At 32.0% G+C, this 17700-nt stretch overlaps 1 protein-coding gene across 1 annotated transcript in view; it reads left to right on the top strand.

Moving 5' to 3' along the window:
- Nucleotides 1–17700, top strand: part of LOC131847092 (four and a half LIM domains protein 2-like) — a 165591-nt gene that overhangs the window by 2028 nt on the left and 145863 nt on the right. The window lies entirely within an intron of this gene.

Genomic DNA, 17700 nt, shown 5'->3' with positions numbered 1-17700 from the left:
ATAAATATTTTATTTTATGTTTTATTATTTTCTATATATATTAGTCATTACCGTATAGGTATATAATAAAGGGCAATATTGCTATATCTTACTAATACATGCGAAAATAAAACTTATAAATGCGAAAGTTTGTGAGTATGGATGGATGTTTTTTACACTTTCACGCAAAAAACACTAAACGGATTTTGATGAAACTTTGCAGTAACATCAGAATAACACAAAGGATATAATTTAAAAAGATATTATGTAAATTAAGCGATATGTAATGATAAGTGTGATAGAGACGAAATCGCGCGGGTCAGTTAGTAATAAATAATATTAGGTTCCCTGAAATAAATAAATAAAATAGGTGCTAATTAAAAAAAAATAAAAAATATATATCATATTCTTGCAGTTTCTTCTTGTAAAGTTCTAACTTTCTACGCAGATCTTCGGAGAAAGTTAGGACCTATCATACTGATATAATAAATGTGAAATTATGTGTTTGTCGTCTGTATGTTCCGTTTACACGTCTGAACGGATTTTAAATAAAATTTGACATTAAGATATACATCTATTGCTTTTATAAATAATCTGTATTTAAAAGACCAACACACAAGTTTCTTGCTCATTCTTCTTGTGATGTTTTGTGATGTGATTGTGATGTGAATTCAAAAGTGCTTATATTGAGTTTATTTGAATAAAGGTTATATCTATTTGTCTAAAAGGGTGGAAAAGGGGGAGGAAAGATTTTGCAACGAAGTCGAGAGTAACAGGTAGTACAATATATAAAATACTATTCCCTACTATTCATAGTCAAACTAAAATTAGAATCTATAGTAACCAATTTGAATATTCTATAAAAATAAAGTAAAAATTTCACTATCCACGTTGTTAGATAATATTAAACATTAAAATATAATATTATAAAATAATTAGAGTATTATTGGTATTTAAAAAATTATAATAAAAAAAAGAAAAAAAAATCTGAGGAATGCACACACAGGAATAAAACAGATCAAGAGGATGTCGCCACAAAGAAAGCAGCACATATTACTTTATTCAGAAAAACAACCCAACTAATCAACTTCTAGAAGTACTTCAATACATTTTGTTTTGTTAAAACACACTATGTTCTATGTAAGCAAACACAATGAATAAACAAATGTTTGTAATTTGTATAGAGCGAGCATCAAACCCGTGATTATCGGAAGCAAGGTGGGTCTAGGAAAGGCTACAAAGTCTTATAGAACACATTTTCCAATAAATGAAACTTTTCTAAAAAAATAGAATAAATAAAGCAAAACATTTTTTATTATATTTTTTTAGAAAGTCCATTATAAGCCATTATTCCATATTTATAAACTCTATGGAATAATGGAGTCTAGATAATAGAGTAAAAACTTTTTTGAATTATATTACCCAGTGCAATACCGAGTTCCAAAAATTTTATATAATTATCATTCAATAATTATTGAATGGCAAACAAGCTAAGGAGGCAACATCTCGAATAGGTTATACCAATACGTGAAAACAACTTGTTAGCGCGTTTTACTTTTTACATAGCGCCATCTAGTAGATTTCCATGGTAAATAAACGGGGACCGGACACATTCGTTCCAGCGCCATCTAGTTACAATTCTGTGAATTAATACGAATTTAGAATTCACGTTTTTTTCACGTATGTTGGTAAGTTTTTTGCTATTTTTTTGAATTTCGAATCGAGACATATCTTTATAAATTCGCGCTATTATATTATCAAACTTATTTCTTTGGAGAAATAACTAATTAAAAATGGAAGTTTTGTTTATATTCCAATTTGTGTTCACTGTTACAATGTTTTTAAGGCCAATTTTTAACTAATTTACGTCACACATTAAGGGGGAAGAAAGAGGTCAAGGAAATGTGACATTTTGTGACAAGGTATAGGAGGTGTAGTAAGTAATTATTATTAAAATACGCAGTTTTACTTATACATTTCTAGGCGTAAATTGCCAAACATGTGACGTCACAGCAGTGATGGGGAGTCTGACAAATGTGTGTGGGGTTGAAAATTCGTGAAATTTGTGTGCCTGAGATTAAACTGCGCTCTCTTTTTGTGTTTATGTTAGGTATCTTAAAAACCATATTACATTACTTTTGTACCTACTATATGATATAAGATATATTGACTAATAGAGATATTGGAATCAAATATATATATTTACTAGCTGTGCTTCGTCTGCGTGGAATAATGATCTTGACTAACAAGCCAAAGAATTATTATTATTATTAATTTATATAGCAAAACAACGTTTGCAGGGATAGCTAGTATTAGATATACCATATATGTGTTATTTTTATTTCCACTATATTAACAACTACGGAACGTATTTTTTTCATACATTTTCGACCTTTTATTTATCATTTTTTAATACAAGTTACTTTATATCGCCGGTCTTATCATTTTGTTCCAATTTCAAAAACACATAAACCGAAGGATTTTTGTTATCGATAATTTAATTGCATATGCTGTTTAATCGATTCAGAATTCGTGTTTGTTTTCTTTTTTATTAGCTCAGGTAAAAATAATATACAGCTATGTAACCTTGAATACATATTTGTGTATCTTTATATTGTATAGTGCCGTCTTTAGGATATGTGTTACTTTATAGTACCTTTATTTAGTAGCTAAATTCATACTGCCTCGGTAGATCGTTCTCTACAATATTATGAAAAAATGTTTACTTCTTTAAAAAATAATTTTATTACAATAACAGTGTTGGGAAGACCTAGTAAGCATAGCAATACCTGTGCAAAGTAAATTGCCATATGTTTTTTTTTAAGAATTTATTTAAGACACTGGATACTAAATATTACTATATAAAAATTACTTATTAGACGTTAAATACGAGTATAAAAATTTACAAGTGGCATGTTTGTATAAAATGTTAAATCCGCATGAAATTAGTTCCAATAAAGAAATATAAGCTTTTATACGTATTTTAATTCTAAAGAATTAAATTGCTAATGCTAATTCATTGTTAATTAATGGTATTTGCATCATTGGAGATAAAAATAATTGTCAAGTATTTTTTTAATGGATCGAATAGTTTGCGCTCATATAACATAACAGTCCAACTGAACCGAATAACCGCACTAAATTCGCGAGAGAAGTCGTTGAATCCACACTAGTGTTACAAATCCGAAAGCATGTCTGTCTGTATTTTTCTTACCTTGCCAGGAGTAAACGCCTGAGCCGATCTCAATAAACAATTATTTTAAAAAGCAGACGATGTCACGGGTTTCTGCTAGTATTGCTTATAATAATGATGTGGCATTGTGCCGCTTGTTAAATTATTCCACAAGTTCGTCGACCACTGAAACTAGGCCTTCGATCGCTCAACTCATGTTGAAGCGTTTAGTAATAAAGTTTCCGTGTATAGGTACACATATAGGTACTAATATTATAAATGTCAAAGGGTCTATCTATCTGTCAGTCCGTCGACTGAACGGAACAATAATAAAAATGATAATAATAAGTCTAATAAACTAGCAAGAGCTGATAAAGTTAATAAGAATAAAATCGCAGGACAATTCACAGAGCGCCATCTAGTCTATGCTAAGCAAAGTTTGTGTTATGGCTTATGGATATTAGACTAGAGAACTAATGTAAACACATAGATACATTTTTTTGTAAATGCATACTACTTTTATATGCAAACATACATAATATATAACAGAAAACACCCAGACCGATACAATCAATCATAACTCGGTTGTACTCTGCGAGGAGAATTGAACTCACTACCATCGGAAGTAAGGCGATGTACTAAACCGCTAGACCACCGAGGCCGTCCTAGGTAATGAACCTGACGACAACTATAGTACACCTTTTTCAGAGTGTTCTATATATTACAATTCTTATTTTGAATTGAATGAATATTTCCCACTTTTTCGTTTAGTACACATTATTATATTAATTTTTTTATTTATTTATTTTATTTTGTAATCAATAATTAATTAGTACAATTTATACTACATTTTCTGTGTCATGGTAGTGTTGTAGGGAATGAGCACTGCTTATCTTAAAGTACAGGATTTTTCCTATTTAGGGAGCAGTGTTTCACCTTATATCATAAGGATAAATGTAACATATTGTACAATTAATAAATAAATAAAAAATAAATATTAATTTTATCAAACGGGTTCTAAATTTTTAACAAAATAATTTAATCACGCAAAAACCACCGAATAGATTTCAAAGAAACTCACCAGAATAACTCATAGGCTATAAATTTCACGAGGCACAGCTAATAATAAAGGCTGTCATTTAAAAAATCAATTAAGTAATATATGATGCAGACAAAGTTGCGCAGTTCAGCCAGTATAGACATATAATATATCTCTATATATAATATATGTATATGTATGTATACATATAGTTCTCGAAATATCGATAGAGCCAAGTAAACATTACTCAGAAACTGCCTTACTCATTATTAATTAAAATAATAGATGTACGTTTTTTTGGTGTTCTCATGTGTGATTCCTTCACACGGCTCATGGAGTTCAGAATAACAACTAATTAATATGATTATGAAAGTAACCTGACCTCCACGATGGTAAGATATGGTAAATAGTTAGTGTTGGTGTAGTTTCGTAAATATTATCGAATTATCAATTTCATTTTTTTTTTATTATAGCGCTTTATGCAGACTTTTTGCTGTTCATACTATATATATATATATACATATATCTTGTAGTTCTTGGTCGTCTGCTTGTTGCCAAGTAAAGGGCTCTACTAATCGTTTCCACTCTGTTCTGTTTCAGGTGATTCTGGTCCATAGCTTTCATTACTTAATAGATTTGTACTCAATTGTTTGTTTCATATTAAGACCTGGTTAATAATTTAAATAATGTATATTAAAAACGAAAGTTTAAAAATGACTTGATCTTATGTTCATCTTGTCATCCTCCACTGGTGCTCCACCAGCGTAAATCGTTAGCGCAGGCGGGTTATAGCGATTACGATAGCGATAGCGATACGAAAGGGTGATAACGATTACGATCGGAGTTTGATCACTTCTGGGGAAGATCCTAGCACTTGCGGTAGGGGTGATCAGGTTTCAGTACTGAACAGAGAAGAATAGAAAAATTGAAGAAAATAATACGAATCCATTAAATAACTGTGGTTTAGATTCTACAATAACAGGAAATGAACTTCCTAAATTGATCCTGATCCTAAGGAGCTCTATAATAAGTTGCTGTTCAAATTTTTTGCAACAAAATTTTTGTAATAGACATCCAACCGAATCTTATTTTTAAATGGACATTCTCTACAGAATAGTTCTTTTGTATAATTTTAAATTACAACTAATTTTATTAATATAGAAAAGCTGGTTTCAGCACGTATAATTTTATTGTAAATAAAGGTATTTACCACTCTCGCCGTATCGACTAGATTGCACTAACTGTCACGAGCTGCCTGGAGTAAGGAAGACCTAATTTTTTCAGGACGCAACATAATACACAGTGTGATGTGCAGAAAGAAGGAAAATTAGGATATACCTCAATTATTTATTATTATTTATTTTTATTTAAATAACTTTAATGCACGTCATACACAAGTAAAGAGTACATATGGTGGACTTAACACCTAATGGCATTTTCTACTAGTCAACCATGAGTTGTGCAGAGATAAGTTGTTGGCGGTGCAAATAATATTATAATATTTTATAGAATATACAAGAATAAATATATACACATGTATATACATAAATATTCCTACAAATATACATAAAAAACATAAACATATATATATATATATATATATATATACAAAAATATACCACACACACATAAATACATAACCAATAATCTGACAATGAAATAGTGATTACAGCTGACAGTGTAAGCATATTACAACATAGTAATAGATACAAAAATATATGATTCGCATTGTAGTAAAAATGAAGAAACTTAATGCTAAAGAGAAAAATGTATACAATCTTCGCTTGAAAGAAATTTTACTCGCAGCAGTCTTCATGTCAAGGGATATGTCATATTTATAATATCTACCTATTGTATAAAAGTTACTAAGTTATCGTAGGTATTCTGCCACATAACATGAGTCGATACACGCCGGTCGATGCACTTAGTTGTGAGCAACTGGGTACTAGGTAATATGAAAGATTGCGACTCCACATTGAGGTCTATATTATTTGCTATTATCGACCCGCCCCGTCCCGCACGGGTATTATTTTTTTTATACTGCATTGGTGATGTGATGGTATAAACGCCGGAGCCTGAACGGTGTAACTTGCGCGTTGCCGAAGGTTTCTTAAGACCTTAATATACCCTTCTTAAAAACCCCATGCTTAAGTCTTGTGAGAAAATCTCGGCAGGTAGTTCATTCCACAATCTAAGTGTACGCGGGAGGAAACTCCTCTGAAACCGCACTGTCCGAGACCACATAGATTCCAGTGTATGGAGAGGAATTTAAAATCTTCCTCTTTAATCACTCTATCCATTGCTGAATACTGTATTCAAATCTATTGCGTAATTTAAAATCTAAGTATACAGACACTGCGACTATTTCTATACTATGTAATAATATCACAGCCAACTTAAACAGCGCCATCTAGTCCCAAGCTAAGCAGAGCTTGTGATATGGGTACTAGATGACCGATATAAATACTTAGATACTTTTTTGTTTTGTAAATATATACATAGTACACGTAGAAAGCATCCAGACTGATGGTCTAGCAGTTTAGCAGACCGCGTTACTGTCGATGTTCTCATTTCGATACCTCGCACGATACAAACAATTGTATTCATGAATATGATTGTTTGTATCTGTTATCTCTCGTGATGTGTTTACAAAACAAAAAATATCAGTTGTCTAGTACCAAAAATACAACAAGCTTACTTTGGGATTAGATGACGTACAAATTGTCTGGTTATTATTATTACAGTTTTAAAATTGTCATATATTTGTCACTTTTACACTTACTGTTCGTACTTACATCACAAGGTTACATACACAGATACAGTCCATACATGCTATGCTCATATTTCGGAGTATCGACTCGTTCATGAATACGGCCAGTAGTTAATATTCCACAGCACGTCCAATGCTAAAACGTAAAGATCTGTTTGTCTGTTTGTCGATCATTCCAATGGTTGCCGATTTAAAAAATACACAGTACATTATGTTTCCTACACAACCCAATTTTTTTAACTACTCTAGTGCTGTTGGCCACACACTGGCTGGCCTTTACAGCTTCACCGGACGATAGGAGGCGAGTGTAGATGGCACTTCAAATCCGCGGAAGGACTTATGGAGCGGCTGAACGCTAACTGCCGCCTGACGGATACGACTTTGGTCTAAGGGCACCGCTAGGGGTTCGAACCTCGACTTAGGCCGTCGTAATTTCGATCTCCGTTTAAATTGGACGGGGGATCGATCGGAGGGGTCTAGTCCATTCTTGCACGATCCAGGGCTACCTAAGGGATTTTTGGGCTGCAGCCCAGGGCCCAAAGATACAAAGGGTCCCCAGTCCCGCATGAAACGATACTTAGAATATAAAAAAATATCTAGAATGTTAAAAAACCTATCATGAGTTTGACAACCCTGAGATCAACCAACCCATGCAAATGCGCGTCTATCGAAAGGAACGGGGAATTCCTGGTCGCTTGTTTTTGGTCGGTGTATTTTTTTAATTAGGTAGGCCCCTAAGTAGATTTAGTCCAGGGCCCCACAAATTCACGATCCGCCCCTGGCACCAACTACTATTTAAGTCCTTTTCTGTCCTCAATGGCTTTTTCCACGTGTAAATATATGTTTGTCCCTTACATCTGACGCTACCGGTTTACGTGGCATCGCATCGTTCCCAGAAACATTAAATTGTTTATTAAAATGTCTCAGTTATGAAGTCATCATTATAACACCAACACGCGAGTCAGTTAACAAAAAAAGGATATTTGTACGCTGGAATTATGCGTTCATACAAGGAAAGATTGAAATATAGTTATTTACTGCTTGCATTTATTTTTAATCTTGCAACAACCGTCAGCTAACTATGAATAGTAATATGATACACATATTATATGTATGGAAGTATGATTCTTATCGTATCTTAGTATCTTTCGAATGGACCAGAGCAGTGGTTCCCAAATAGTTTTTGCTACGTACCACTTCAAAAGACCTCAAACCTTGCGTACCCCTTATTGTAGTAATAATACTAATATTATAAATGTGAAAGTTTGTGAGTGTGAGTGTATGTTTGTTTTACTGATAGCTGCACGTACCCCTTGATGCAACTTTACGTACCCCTGGGGGTAGAGAATAAAAGTAAAATAAGTAGAGAAATAAAAAAAAGGCTTTTATCCTTACTATAATATCAGTATGCCAAAGTAACTCTTCTCTGTCTCGCTTACACATCAATACTACTGAACCGAATTAAATGAAATTTGGTACACATACAGTCTAGACCTTGAGAAAGGACATAGATCACTTTTTAATGTGAAAAAGGGTTGTAAGGGGTTTGAAAGGGGAGTTGAAAGGTTGTATGGAAGTATCGTCATAAACTTATTTTTTATGCTGTCGATTGAGTTGTATGATATTATGTATGGAAATTCGTCATTTTTGAAGCTAGTACGATGAAACTTTTTTATTTAGTTTTTATTAGGTTAGATTATTAAATGTTTTTTCACTATTCGGTCAAGGTCACTATTTTACGCAAACGAAGTAGCGGGTACAGCTAATATTAATTGTAAATAATAATAATTAACACGGTATATATTAACATTACCACTAAAGTTAACGTTAAATTAATGTTCTTACATTCTATGAAATATTCTGTTAAATACTATTGATTATTATGACATTGTACTTATTTGAAAAATTAACACTGTCTGGTGAATCACCATTCAATTATGTCCTTAGCGATTTATTTCGTGTCTACCTTCTATCTTCGAGTAGCGAATTCAATTTCCAGTTGGACAAATATTTAAGAATATTTATACAAATATTTGATTACTGAGAGGTGTTGATGTGTCATTGATATCTCTAAACTGAGCAGCTGTTTGGATATATAAGTATATATATACTTATTCTTGTAATTGTAGATTTGTAAAGAACTACGATTAAATTGCGTTGTTTACATTTTTTTAACGGATCACAATGGAATGGTGCACTGCTCTAACAGTTTTCGATGGGGCACCAGTGGAGGATGATAAGAGATATACAAACATACGATAGAATTTTTTATACTGTCGTATTTTTTATATCAATATTATCTGACCCGGCAAACGTTGTTTTGCCATAGTAATTATTATTGCTATTAATCGGTATTGCTATTGTCGGTGATAGAAGGGTGAAAATTTAGGATTAAATGTATTTAATAATGCCTCATAATTTAAAAAAAATTGTCGAAAAAATTAAATTAATAATTTGATCCACCCTTACACACTTACAAAATTACAAAGAAAATTTGTGTATGTTTATTTAGTATGTATTTACTTTTTATATTACTGTTAATATATCTTTATATTAACAGTAATATAAAGAAATAAAATTAATTGTAACTTGTGTCTGTGCCCTTTAACCCATAACGCAAATAAATGTTATATTTATATATATCTATCTATCGATGTATACTTCTATCATATACCTAGTACCTACCTAGGCACTATTTTTATCTCGAACACTATCTTTTTATAAATACTCCGGTATAAATACAAATATCTTCTGTACTGAAATAATGAAACTTATTCAGCAAAACGTCCGTTTTATAAATATCCGTTATCTGATTCTGACATAAATCAAATTGTATTGCAAAAATACATATTCATATATGTATTTTCGATACCTATTTCAATATGATGGTCAATCCTTACTAATATTATAAATGCGAAAGTAATTCTGTCTGTCTATCTATCGCTTTCGTGCCAAAACTACTGAACCGATTTAAGTGAAATTTGGTACACAGACAAGACTATCTGTGTCGGTCTAGACAGACCCTAAGAATAGGCATAGATTACTTTTTAATGCGAAATAACGTCATTTTTAAAGTTGGAGTTAGAAACTTATTTTTAGGCTATTGTTTAAATATAAATATATACGCAATTCAAAATTTGCAAAATTTTTACCCTTAAGGCGGTAAAAGAAAGTAGGGGTTGAAATTTATATGGAAATTCGTTGTTTTTGAAGCTATAACGCTGAAACTTTTTTCTTTGGAATTTTTTATTTGTAAAATAATGAGCCTAAATTATCAAAAATGCTATCCGCTTTACAATAATACATATATCAGAATAAAATATAGGCTATAAATTTCACGCGGGTGTTATCGCTACTTACCGTGATGGTTAGTATAGCGATAATTTTTTTAAATAATTTATTGTTCAATTCTATATGAATAAAGGAAATTGACTTTCACTTTAATAAAAACCATTCGAAATGCCTACATTATATCTTGTAGACTAAATAGAATGTATTGTATGTGTGTGTATGTATATGTATGTGTTGTATTAGACGCCAGTTTATTTACAAGTCAAGGATACATAAAATGCATCCGGCGACACAAATTGAATGTCTCGATACCTACAGTCCGTGCATAATAAAACTATTTTCATGCTCTAGTAAATATAAGATACAAGTATATTTTGTACTATAAAATTATACGTGACGTAGCGATGTGCCACTACCCTGAATTACGCGTTAGTGGTAGTGAGTTCAAACCTGGCTCACACAAAAAAATAACAATTTATTTTTCTGAATAACTGTCCGGCGATATAAACACCGATTACAATATAAAAAATAATCCCTATCAAATCAGAAATAATCCGAGAGAAGGCAGGCTACCCCCTGCCATGTAGAATTAAAATTTACCTATCAAAGTGTGGATATGTCAAGTGTTGCGTTCATCATAAGATTGGCATCTGAGGAGAAGGGGATTCCTATTAATCTGGATTGATGACCCCAATGTAGCATGTCAGCTTGGCTTGCTAATGTATGAGTAAGATAGATAAAATTTTTATTTACGTTAAAGCCATATGCACGCAAGACTCTGAAATATTAACAACAAAAATAAAAAAAGTAGATACACAATTAAATGAGTCAACAAAATACAATACAATACAGATAGAATACAATGTATTGTAGTAAAAAAAATAATTCATAATTTACTACAAGACAAGACAATTTTTTTTTTAATTTAACTCAGTAATGTTCTTATATGTGCGAAGCGGTCTGTATATAAACGAAAATCTATCAATTATACTTCTAATGGGATGTAGTTTCTACATAGTCAAACAGTAGATATCACAGCTGATAGAGGTTAGTGAGAAAGAGAAAACATACCGACTGCTGCTTGTGGGGACTGGTCTGTTCGGGTTACGAGCACTGATTAACACTAATTGCTTTTAACAAAATTGCAATAGCATAGTAACTCTAATCTTCCAAATTTGAATTTAGAAATAAATATATATAATTATAAACAAATATTGTTTAAGATAAGAATACGAGCTGAGTTTCTTGTTAGTTCTTCTCAGCTCAAAAGCATTCGCTAGATTTGACATATCATACGAGTCCGTAATAAAGAAAACAGATAAGAAACAAAGAAAATTATTTATTTGGTACATAGCAATACTGAAAATAATTTTTAAATTTTAATTTACATTTTATCGGTTTATATTAATTTTCAGCTCAGCAAATGTCGTGACGGGGTGCCACGACGCTGGTATTCTGTGGATACCTTCATCTTATATATAAAATTCTCGTGTGACAGTTTTCGTTCCCATACTGCTCCGAAACGGCTTGATCGATTCTCATGAAATTTTGTGAGCGTATGGAGTAGGTCTGAGAATCGGCCAACATCTATTTTTCATCCCCCTAAATGTTAGGGGTCCAACCCTAAATTTTTAGTTTCTATTTTTTTATGATACAACATACAAAAATACATACAATCCTAAATTTTCACCCTTCTATCATCAACCCCTATTTTTTTATAGCGTTATTAATTTATATGGCAAAACAACGTTTGCCGGGACAGCTAGTAGATAATAAATATAATAAAATAATAAAACACATACATACATAGATCTAGGCGGATAATAGACCTATATGAATAAAGATATTTTGTTTTTAATTCCAAATAAATAAATAAATATAAGAACAAAGACAAGAGTCTAATGTTAAATTAGTCCATACAACAAATATGACACACTTTGATAACATTAATAACCTGAATGAGCGGGTCAACCCACAGATGAGCTGTCCTATTAATCAATTAACTTCATACAACACTACATACAAATATATAAATAAAACTGTAGTGTCTATTTGTAATTTTAAATTAACAGCTTTTCAATAAATGCATATGAAAGTATGTTTAAAATCGTACCTTCATTTGAAACAATGAATTGTATCAATCACTAAAACACAATATCTTTATCGTGTATTTTTAAATCGGGCTTCAAACAATTTGACAATATTATAATGCATTTAAATAACAAATATAGTAATATAACATAGTAATATTTGCTCTCGAGTTATCTTCAATCTCTAATCTCTATATAATATTACTAGTTTTTGCCCGCGGCTTCGCTCGCATTAATTTATCCCCTTAGTGGTGGAATTTATCAAAATCCTTTCTTAGGGGATGTTTACGTCATAGTATTTTATGTATGTAAAGTCTCAGCCCGATCGGTTTAAAATTGACAAAGTCTCATACAAACTTTCATCCCCTATTTTATCCCCTTGGGGGTAGAATTAATCAAAATCCTTTCTTAGCGGATGCCTCCGTCATAACATCTACCTGCTTACCAAATTTCAGCCCGATCCGTCCAGTAGTTTGGGCTGTGCGTTGATAGATCACTATGTCAGTCACATTTGGGTTATATATATTTAGATTTCTTTTTTAATAAATGACAAACAATAATATCACCTCATTAGTGTTTGTAATTTTTGATTTTACAAAATAAAGGAACCACGAACTCTTAACACGATATATTCTAATATCAAATTTATATAATTTCTTTAATTTTTAAACTTTCAAATTTAGAATAGTCATATAAATAAAAATGAAAAATATTGTTAGAAAACCATGAAGGTTTTAAATAGACACTTGAACATAGATAGATATAGACTATATATATGTATATACGGAGATATGTATAGTATTATTATATCTGTATAGATATCTCCTTACCTCCGTACCCTGTTATTTCTCTGCCATATCTCTTATTTAAAATCCAAACACGGCTTAAGTGATAGATTACCAATGATTCGATTCTACAGTCAGATGAAACAGATGTTCATTTAGAATGACTTCATATTGAGTACCTATAAAAAATCTTGCGTGGGCGTAGTACCATATTGTTACAAGGCCGATCTGATGTGTCAATATTGGATTTAACTTTACCTTATTTATTATAACTACCAGTGGTCAAAATACGACCATTTATTCATTTATAAGTTTAAAATCTTACTAATGTTCTATTCTCAGAGTATATAATTATACGTTGTTCTACAAGTAATATATTTGTTTGTGTCATTCGAATAAGTCTGTATGTATTATTTTGTATTTATCTAAAGTTTTCTAGTTACCTTATCTTTCTACACAAATTTTCATCCCCTATTTCAACCACTTTTAACATAATTTGTGAGATAAAAAATATCCCATTTACCCATCTTCGTGATAAAATCTATCTTCATTGCAAATTTTACTTAAAAACGTACAGCTGGTTAGACGTCTCGTAACAAATAGACAAACAGAATAGCAAACTTGTAGTATTATTATATATGAACTAGGAAAATGTATCTTAATGTATATGTAAGATCCAAAATAATGGCAATGTACAAATGAAACAAAAAGTCATTTATATATCATATAAGACATTTTAGCCGCTTATGAACGTCAAGATTTTTGTATTATTTCCCTATTATATTTTTTCCCTATCGTCCAGTCCCGTATACAAATTCAATTGAGAAGAACTGGCAAGAAACTCAATTGCATTTCTTTTTCTTTTTAATCCAGTTTATTTACATTATGTATTTATATATATGTGTATACTAATACTACTATAAATTCCCTCTCTCAAATCAGAAACGTAGCGTGCCTTGGCGGGGCTTCTTTTAAAAATTAGTTTGAAGGCCGTTACGAAGGGTAAAGATTTCTCACAAAAGAAAAAAAATTGCATTAAATTAAAGGCAAATCATCTATCTGTTTATTATAATTTATTATATTTCCAAAATTTTTCAAACAATTCAAATTATATACACGATATTCAAAAATACACTCTCCTTGCATTTTTTTCGCCATTTAGATTTATTAAATTACTAGTTATACCCGACTTATGTGACCTATTCAATTCTCACTTGTCATAGATATTTAAATAAATTACTGTCGGAATATCACTTCATAGAAGTAGGTAGTAGGGGTATCCAGCTGAATACAATAGGCCCTATTTAGACGACGATCCATAGTACCACGTGTCTATTCATCGGCCCGAACGTTTGACTAATATTATGGAGTCTCTTTAAAGACAGATTTGAGCAGGGGTGTAGTTACCGCTGTAACTGCCGTATCAATTATACAGGGCCTCGAGCCACGGGGCCCTCAACGTGAGTAAGCAAAAATTAACTACCCAATTTTTATTTTCTTTCACTTATGACAAAAGTAAAAAAATTGCTATATCTTTATTTGCCGCTATAAAATCTATACATATAAATAAAATTGGAGTGTCTGTTTGTATTATTGAAATAACCGTTTGTTACTACATGCATATGAGTATAAATACGGTACATACACATTTTTTACAATTTTTGTCTGTCTGTCTGTTTGTTCCGGCTAATCTCTGTAATGGCTAGACCTATTTTGACGGGACATTTATTGGCAGATAGCTGATGTAATAAGAAGTAACTTAGGCTAATTTTATTTTAGAAAAATAAAGTTAAATCCCACGTGGACCAAGTCGCGGGTACGGCTAGTCTCTCCTATATTCATTAACAGCACCATAATAATATCATGTATATTATTAACTAACAATAATAGTGGACAATAAAATTGTTTCTTTCCTTCTTTTCTTCCTTCCTTTCTTTTTTTCTTTCAATGAGTGCATAAATTAGAAGTATAAAAGCTGCGAAATGCTTCTACAGCCCAAAATTTGTTACCGGAATAGATCGGCTAAAATACAGCTCGCAGCGCTCCCTAAACAAGCGTCCTTCACAAAAAGAAGAATTTCCAATCGAATAACCGTAGTATATCGTTACATAAAGTCCTAGGAAACGGGCAGGTGTGATAGTCGTCGAGTTACGTTAATAAAAAGTGAATTGTCCTCTATTTAGTATTCTGTGCCGTGTGTTACATGTACTTAGGAGTATTTATAGTATGTACTAGTTTCTGTAAATTCAACTATGTGACCTTCATTGACCGGGTAAAAACTACAATCTGATTTCAGATTTAAAAGGTCAAATATGGCTGTGAAATTACAGTAATAATCTTTATTGAAATACACTTAATATAGGCGCTTTTGAATAGTTTTTTTTATTCTACCACTCATTCGGAACGTAGATTGCAAAAAGAATTGCCCCCGGTTGCTCAATTCGATCGAAATTACGATGACCTGAGCCAAGGTTCGAAACCCTAGCGGTGCCCTCAGACTAAAGAGGGATACCTCTTTAGTCGTCGTCAGACGGGAATTGGCCTTTAGCGGCTCCAAAAGCCTTCCGCTGGTTTGGAGTGCCATCTGCACTCGGCCCCGATCGTCCGGTAAAGCTGTAAAACCCAACTGCGGCCAACAGCATTAGAGTAGTCAAAAAAAAAACACAAGAAGAATGAGTAAGAAACTTGCGTGTTGCTCTTTTAAATAAATGTGTTCTAAATATGAATTATAAGGATGAAGTAGTATCTTCTACTCTTGAGGTATTTCAAGTTTCACAGCGTCATAACTACTTATATAAGTACCTACTCATAGTATTTCATGGCAGCCGAGACTGCAATAGTTAACTTGACGATAGGAATGCAACCCCTCCCCCCGTTGTCATTCCATTCCCCTCTTATCGCCATCCGGACGCGGTAGCTTCATGACGTCACAAGTCCAAGTCTCAAGTTAAAATCGCCAGATTGCATCTTATGTGCAGTAAGGTATTGTAAACAGATACTTATTTATTATGTTTGACGATTTGGGTGGTCTAGGAGTGCGGAGGTATATTTGTAGTCTAATAGTAGCAGAATTAAATAGATGTAATATATTTGTAGTAATTAAATAATAAATTGGACTTCCGCAAATTTTTTTAATTACCTGTATCGACTTCTCAGCTTTTGTATGTGAAATTGCAACAAATAATAACTTTATTATTATTAAACAGAAACGAATAAAACGAACGCAATTAAATGAAGCTTACAGCAATACATCTGTAAAAACCGCATCGAAATTGGTTAAGCCGTTTCTAAAATAACCGCCCACATACATACAAAAAAATATAACAATATTTTTTTTTACAATTGAATTCCCAATGAATTCGTCAGGATGCCCCGCCAGCGTTTATAATTAGCGCAGGCGGGTGTACCATACTATTATCATCTATTAAAAAAGTGCCATCTACTCCAAATCAATCCCAAGCAGTGGTATAGGTACGAAAAAACTGACAGATATACTTAGATATACTTTTTCGTAAATACATACATAATTTATATAAAAAAACACCCAGATTAATCATACTTAAAAATACAAACTTTTATAACGTGCGAGGAATCGAACCCGCGACCAACGGAATTAAAGCGGTGTACCAAACCGCTAGATCACCGACCCCATCAAATAATAAGTATAAATTGAATGCGTTACTTTCCCACAATTTGTAAATTGCTCCATTTACTTATTTGTAACAACAAAAACCACAATTTCATTATCGTTCGTAAATATATTCTTCCCTGTCGCACGTATGCAATATCCTACTTATATGAGTGGGATAACGATATTGTTTATAGAGAGGTCGCCATAACAAATGTGTAAACATTATACACACACGCCACGTTGATTGATATATTCCATATACCAAGGTTTGCTACACGGCAGACATATATATACATAATGGCACAGATATATCCGCCTAGATCTATGTATGTATGTATGTGTATTATTATTATTATTTTATTATATTAATTATCTATGAAGGTATCCGCAGAATACATATGCTGAGCGGAGTAGACCTATTTGGTACTATAAAATTAATATAAACCGATAAAATATAAATTAAAATTTAAAAATTATTTTCAGTATGCTATGTACCAAATAAACATATAAATAATTTTCTTTCTTTCTTTAGATAATACCAAATCTATACAAATAAAATTTAAGTGTTTGTAATTTCAAATTATCAGCTAAATGCATATGAAAATATATACGGTACTTACTTCATAAATGAATATTAAAAGATTTCATCTGACCATCTGTCTGTTCTTGGTAACCTCTGAAACGGCTGGACCAATTTTGACGGCCTTTCACTCTCAGTTACCTAAAGTTGTAAGGAGTAACTTAGAGGACTGTTTAATTTTAAAATTTTATTTATTTAATTCCACGCAGACAAAGTCGCGGGCAACCGCTAGTGTACTATATTGATCACGTGATCGCTCTATTCGTAGGAAATTTAATCCGCCTACCCTATTAATCCTACAAATAATTGTTGCGGACGAACTACTAGCAATACCATCATTGTCTATTCATTATAACTAACGAT

Source organism: Achroia grisella, unplaced genomic scaffold (assembly GCF_030625045.1).
Source record: "Achroia grisella isolate CSIRO2021 unplaced genomic scaffold, CSIRO_AGI_Agris_v1 utg515, whole genome shotgun sequence".
NCBI lineage: Eukaryota > Metazoa > Arthropoda > Insecta > Lepidoptera > Pyralidae > Achroia > Achroia grisella.
This window is presented reverse-complemented; position numbering and strand designations above follow the sequence as displayed.